Here is a 6,922-nt window from a genome sequence, read left to right on the forward strand (position 1 = left end):
CTAGCCAACAACCTTGAGGAGATGGAGGAGTCGACACTCAAAGAATATGTTTGGTGATATTTTGTAATGCTTCAAATTCACCGTGAATCTCCTTGATACAAGAATCCACAATTCAAGCGCCTGCCGGTGGATTTTCTTTGCCTGACCTCACGTAGAACTGTGTGCTTTCCCTTTTGCTTTCACCAAAAAAAGCAAAAGCAAAAAGCTGTGATGGTGTTTAACAGGCTGACATTTCACCGCTGGCCCTTTTTTTTCCATGCTGGCCTTTAAATTTGCTGTTTGTGTGTCTTTGTGTGGAACTGTGTGTTAGGTCAGATTAACAAATGGTAAGGCCGGTGGCAGGCTGAATAACAGCATTAACCAGGGGACAATGGGAGCGTGGGACTAAGCCCTTTCACAACCTGTCTGACAGCTTGTGGCGTTGATGTCACCCTCTGACTCAGGCCGTTACCACCGCCGCTGTCACCCTGGACGCCTGGACGCATGACATCACCAGTTGACACATATCACTCTCCACCGCTGCCCCTCCGCCGTCGTTCCTCTGCTCTGGGCTCCATCCCTCTTTTGTCTTTGTCTCCAGTCGTTTGGATGCTCATCAGCTTCTGTGCACTGAGGGCTTCCACGTGCGGCCTGCGACCGAGGAGCAGGAGAGCATGAAGGGACATCATTAGTGTCCCAAGGAGACTCGGGTAAAGGGAGAGAAAACACGAGAACAAAGGTTGTACAGTCATGTGATTTTTTAAAGTAGTGATATTAGCTGGAGATAGAGAGAGAATAATATGGTTCCACTCCATTTTCTGTCCCTTCATTCAGCAGATGATTCACCTCTCATACATGAATAACACCAGAATGTAGCTGTGAGCAGTTGTAAGTGCTTATTAGCATATTTATCAACCACCTTAAGGTTGATGCTGATGTATGAACAGATAATTATTTACAAAAATACAGTAAAAAACTGATCAAATATAATGTTTTTCCAAGGAAATGGTGAAAAATACTATTACTCATTAAATGTACAGTATATATAAAGTTTATAAACACTAAATAAATCTTCATTTCTGGTCCAAACAATCTGAATACGAGGGACAGCTACTCTTCAAGCCACTAATGTGTAAATGTCAGATGCTACAATTTAATATATATATAATGAAAAGCCTCAGAGGGATGATGCCTCAGATCAGGTAATGCTGATGCGAATTTTCATATTGGGTTCATTTCATTTCATGTTGACGACATCAAGACGTCATGTCTGCCACATGATAACCAATGATTGGTTTCTCGAAATAAGCTTCAGATCGTGTATCTAATGTTTTCGGTTGCTAAAAATAATGTAATACTACGACACATAATGTCTTTTTGTGACGTCATGATGATATCGTTCCTATCATGTGATCATGATCTGCATTTCGGATCAATATAAGCTTGAGATTGTCTTTTCAGCTCGACTATATGAGGAGATATCTTGGGAAATGTGTTTTTCTGACCATGTCTTTGTGGATCTTGACCTCTGACCTTTGATCTGGAGGTACGCTTCCATGTGATATCTCCACCAGGTTGGGTGAAAGTCTGTGTATGTATTATGAGTTAATCTGTACACACACACAGACACACACAGACACACACAGACACAAACGCACAAACACGTCATGATCTCAGTCTGATGTTATCATGATGGAAGATAACATCACTGTTCTCTTTCCACTGTGTGCAAATTTTTCATCTATAGCAAAAGAGCACAATAACATGTTCGGCTCCAGCTTTTGGAAACGGCTTTAAACCAATAGAACCGACGTGTTGGGCCTGTTTGCCTTTACAAAGTATTTAGTGTAAAGCCCCTTAAGTAAAAGCCCTTTAACATATTGTGTGTTCCATATTCACTTTCAGTCTGTCTCCCTCTGAAGTGAAACATAGGAAGGAGTAAGCCTGAGCTCTTATACAGAAGCTCCTGTGGCCCTGAGGACACAAAGCAAAGACCCTGAACACAGTCACTCCCGTGTCATTTGAAAATCTCTTTGTTCCATATTTACAACAAAAAAAGACAAGATATTTGTGAACTATTTCTGACTTGTATTACGTGGTCTCTGTTTTATCTCTCCTGCAGATATGATACCCAGCCCGATTCCCAAAGCGCAGGGACAGCTGCCACCAGAGGGTCAACCTGGGTGCGTCTGGCCGGGCAGAGCTGAAAGGCCCTGGCTCTCCATGCAGCAGGTGACCCCCCCCCTGTCCTAGAAACAGTTGCTATTTAGACGTGATTAGCAGCGGGTGTTATTTATATTGTGTTATCCCTGTGTTTGTTTCATAGGTTGAGGGCAGCGAGGACTTTTGATAAGTTGCTGTACTCAGGGTGGGGGTGGAGGGATGGGGGTGGGGGGGGGAGATGGTGGTCACAGCTGAGAAGCTCGCTTGACAACCTCTAAGATAACGTTTTAATAAACAGGCTCTCGCTGTGGGTGATGGTATAAATATCAGGGGGACATCATCTAATACCCCGAGTCGTGTGAAAGCATCCATGTGTGTGATACCCCCCCCCTCCCCCCCATTCTGCAGTCAGGTCAGAATTAAATTGGGCCTCCTCCTCCTCCACTGCAGGCCGAATGACAATATCTGCTATTCTCGAGATCAGTATCTCATATTTCATCAAGGCACAAGCTAAAAATCAAAATTGCAAAATGCACACATACGAGTTCATCCCCCCCCCTCCATCTCTGACGCTATGCACTATAAGCGTGAGCGTATACGTGAGGGCGAATGTTTAAACTTTTACATCGTTAACTGAGCAATATTTGGTTGTTGCTAAGTGACCGTGCGGATGAGTCACACCCCCCCCCCCCCCCCCCCCCCCCCTCCCCCCTCAGGCGGAGGGACACGCCAGCATGAATGAATAATACTGAGCAGACGAGCCCAACTCGGAGGACACAGGGTTGTTATGAGTTCGGTGATGGAGCTGTTATTGTTCGGTATAAACCATACTTCTCCTGGCGATCCCTCACACCGGCTGCTCTCGTCTCACAGGCAACACTTAAAGAGACGCGTGTGTGTGTATATCTCACACACACACACACAAACACACACACACACAGAGACTTTTTTTGCTTCTTTTAAATTTTCACCGCCTGCGATCATCATCTTCTAATTTCAGTGCTTCTATAATAGTTCAGCTGGAACTCCCCTCAGGGCTGTGGGATGATTTTAGAGCAGTTGTATATATAAATGTTTGTCCAGATATAATGTAGCCTTCCTACACGGGTACATTGATCTATGTGTCTTTATTTTAATATGTTAATTAGGTCTTTAGGTCTTTATTCTATAATGTAAAGTTAATCTTTCTTTCTCTGATTTGTTGGAGACAGTTGTTTGTCTATGTCTGTTTTTCTATCTTTAGTCCAGAGCCCGGTCTTTCAGTTTGAGAGCAGAACTTCTTGATTTCATGATCAGATTTTGAAACAAAGAACTTTAATCTGGTAATGTCATATAAATGACCTTTTAACTGTTCTGTAATAATTTTTCCTTAACGCTCTATTGTCCTGTTTCCAAACGCAGCACAATATGAAATGTGAGAGACTTTTCTCATAGATTTGCTAGTTGCTTAATTTTTTGACACATAAAACATGATATTTTGTTCGTGGGTAAATGTTTAGATGAAAAATACCCATCGTTCTCTCTCTAGAGATGAATTCCACGATGTGTTTACAATAAACATGCTGCATACAGGTCTTATCAGATCTTCAGATATAAGGCTGCATGTCTATTTTAGGGTTTTCTCCCCATGTGATGTGTCAAACAAGTTGGTCACATTCTGTCAGTTTGTACAAAAGCGGAGACAAGCAATTGTTTTTCTAGCCAGTAAATAAAATATAAAAGAACAAAAGGCAGTGAGAGCCTTTCCGAGGGAGGCACCATAATGCACCGGCAGACTGGACTGACAGTCTTCTCTTGTCGCCTGTTTTCTGGGCTTCAGCAGCTGAGGCAGTTTGTACAGTGACGGTCACGGAGGTCGAGCGTTAATCACGAACTGCGTGTTCCACTGAAGCTGTGTCAGAGCTCGATTAAGATCTCGCTCATTCAATTAAATTGTCGGGCGAAGCGAACGAAATGGATTTAAAACGACGGTGAAAGAGAAAAATCAGACGTTTGAAGCCGAGCAGCGGACGGGGAGGCTGATAAATATGCAGCAAGCAAAATGGCCATAGGTTGACAGGCTGTTGAGTCTTTGGCAGTTGGACATGCTGGACATGTTGCTTCTCAAGCTGTTGAGTCTGCAGCGGGCCCATCTGTGCCGTTCCCTCTCAGAAACTGTCGGCAGCAAACATTTTTCCTGTTTGTGAAATCCTCAGTGTTGACAGAGAGATGTTGAGTTGGAGGCCAGATGGGATGAAGCACCTCTGGGAGCACACGGGGAAGGGGGGGGGGGGGGGGGGGCAGTCTTTTGCATATTAAAGACTAAAAACAGCAATTAGCAAATAGGCTCATTTGTAATTCAAACACAGTCTCCCGAGTCTTGGATAAATGAATGTATGTATGAACGACTGGTTTCCACCGTTACATAAGGTCGAGCTCTTCCTGTGCTGCTCTGACTGTGACATTGAGGCTGCACCTTGCTGCAGACAGGAAGTGGGTTTTGGGGTTTTTGATCTGGGACAGCGAGTATCGCACCACGATCAGTCACAGTTTCCATGCTGAGCAGAAAGAGAAAGAAAAGATGGGGGGGGGGGGGGTTAACCACTTGACTGTGTTTTACATCAACGTTTGACATCTCACAACATGTGTGTGATCTTTGAACACACAGACACACACAGCCACACACACAACACTGCAGTATGACATGTTTTCCACGGGCTGACATTTACAAAGGAAGACAGTTCATCTAACGATCTCGCAAAAGGTAGTAAATTGTTGTAAAACCTGTTTCTTTTCAAACCCTGTTGAACATTGAAATGAATAATAAAAGGCTTGTAACATCTTTAAACATTTAATCAGCAGCAATCAGGTTAACACGCACCTGCTCCCGGTTTGCTGGGACAACACAATTAAGAAATAACTGGTGTTGATGACACACGGGCCAGAAGGTTCTGGGTTTGAACCTGAAGGTTTGCTCGAGGGCCTTTTCTCTGTGGAGTTTACATGGTCTCCTTGTGTCTGTGTTGGTTTTCTCCAGGTGCTCCAGCTTCCTGTCCCTGTGAATGTGAGTGGGAATGTGTTTTGTCTCTATATGTCGACCCTGTGATGGACTAGAGACTTGTCTAGAGTGGGACCCACTTCAGGCCTAATGTGAGCTGGGATTGGCTCTAGCTCCCTTGTAACCCATGAAGGATAAGTGGTAGATCATAGTTGGATGGATGGATAATGGATAATGGATTGATGTATAGATAGTTGGATAATGGATGATTGATGGATGGATAGATGAGGAAAACTAATTGGTAACACATGAATGTACCAGAGTGATAAACACTGAGTCATTCTAGGAAGCAGCCTCACTTCCAGGTAAGGCTGCTTCATTGTTCCCTGATCAACATCACTAACACGTCATTACAACAAACTCCCGATCAAAACAACAATCTCTGATCTAATCACTTTCAGTTTTGATGGTGTGAATCATCTTCTCGGTAATCCCTCCGGTGTTCGCTGACGCAACCGACTCATTCGCTCTGTCCTGAAGACAAAGAGCCTCGTGAATATGAAAACGCTCTGTAAGACCAGGAATCTCACGGCGTCTGCTTGACAAACATTTGTCCACATGAAACCTGCCGCACTGGCAGAACTGGTTACCATTTACATAACTGCCCCAGCCGGCCTGTGTTTGAATTGCCAACAGATCTTTCACGTGTCGGCTGCTCCTTCATCAACCTCTTATCTCACCTCACCTTTACTGACGCTATTAATGTATTTTATTAATGTGCATATAATAATATATGATCTTTTGTTGAATCCATTCATATACTTCTCCTATTATAATAGCAATGTCAGTGTTATACACATTTTTACAACTTTCTCAATTAATGAACGATTACTTAACATCTATCAGATCCTGTATTCAGGTTAAAGTCCCAGTACAGCAACTTATTCCATTGCAGTTAAAAGTCCTGCATTTAAAATACTACTGAAGTAAACATATAGACACATCATCAGATAAATATATTCAACATTGTTCACTGATATATTATTTTCTCTCACTATTAGATGGTTTATCGCCATCTGAGGACTGAACGTACTTGACCCACGAGGGCCCATCGGAAATGAGATGGTCTGGTCTATGGAGGATTTCCTATTGATGCCACCAGTTTGTCGCAGTCTTACCATTGCATCATTTCCCCCATAGTGGGACTAATAAAGGATTGTCTTACCCTATTAGAAACTATCATATCCACCCATTGGATCCTTGATGTCGGTGCCGGTTTGAAACTAAAAGGCAGTTGCGATGTAGCCTCTGTTTTAATTAATTACAGGCTAATGCCCAAAATAGTAAATCTGCCTCTGAGTGTTATCTTTTTACTCTTCATGTACTTCATTATTTGACATTCACCTTTAGGATTTTACACTAATAAACACAGATTTTCCTTTTATTATCTGGGACACTCATTAAAAAAACAACACAAAACAGGACCAATGTATTGAAGATATTTCTTTTGTGGTCCTGAACAAAGCAATGAACCAACAAAGGCCTGTGATGCTGGTTCTGTTCCTCTTTCTCTTTCGGAGAAACAGGAGGCACCGGGAGTCCAATCTTTGATCAGCTGTGTCCATTTATAAATAACTGTACAGAGAGACTAAGAATAGGAGCAATAATACATGCCCTGCGTTGTTCCAGGTTGCCAATGAGGATAAATAGAGAGCTCAGATCGTGGTCCGAGGCCAGCGAGACCCTCTCACCGCAACACAGGTCCTGTCATGAGGGGGCGTGCAGTCAGCCAACTGGGCACTT

At 43.2% G+C, this 6,922-nt stretch overlaps 1 long non-coding RNA gene across 1 annotated transcript; it reads left to right on the plus strand.

Annotated features, from left to right (window-relative positions):
* The first annotated feature begins 4,772 nt into the window (after nucleotides 1-4,772).
* On the plus strand, nucleotides 4,773-6,583 carry LOC128460521 (uncharacterized). Its single transcript, XR_008342220.1, has 3 exons — nucleotides 4,773-4,885; nucleotides 5,159-5,185; nucleotides 6,181-6,583. It is a non-coding gene; the product is annotated as an uncharacterized LOC128460521 (long non-coding RNA).
* The last annotated feature ends 339 nt before the right edge of the window (nucleotides 6,584-6,922 follow it).

This window comes from Pleuronectes platessa, chromosome 17 (assembly GCF_947347685.1).
Source record: "Pleuronectes platessa chromosome 17, fPlePla1.1, whole genome shotgun sequence".
NCBI lineage: Eukaryota > Metazoa > Chordata > Actinopteri > Pleuronectiformes > Pleuronectidae > Pleuronectes > Pleuronectes platessa.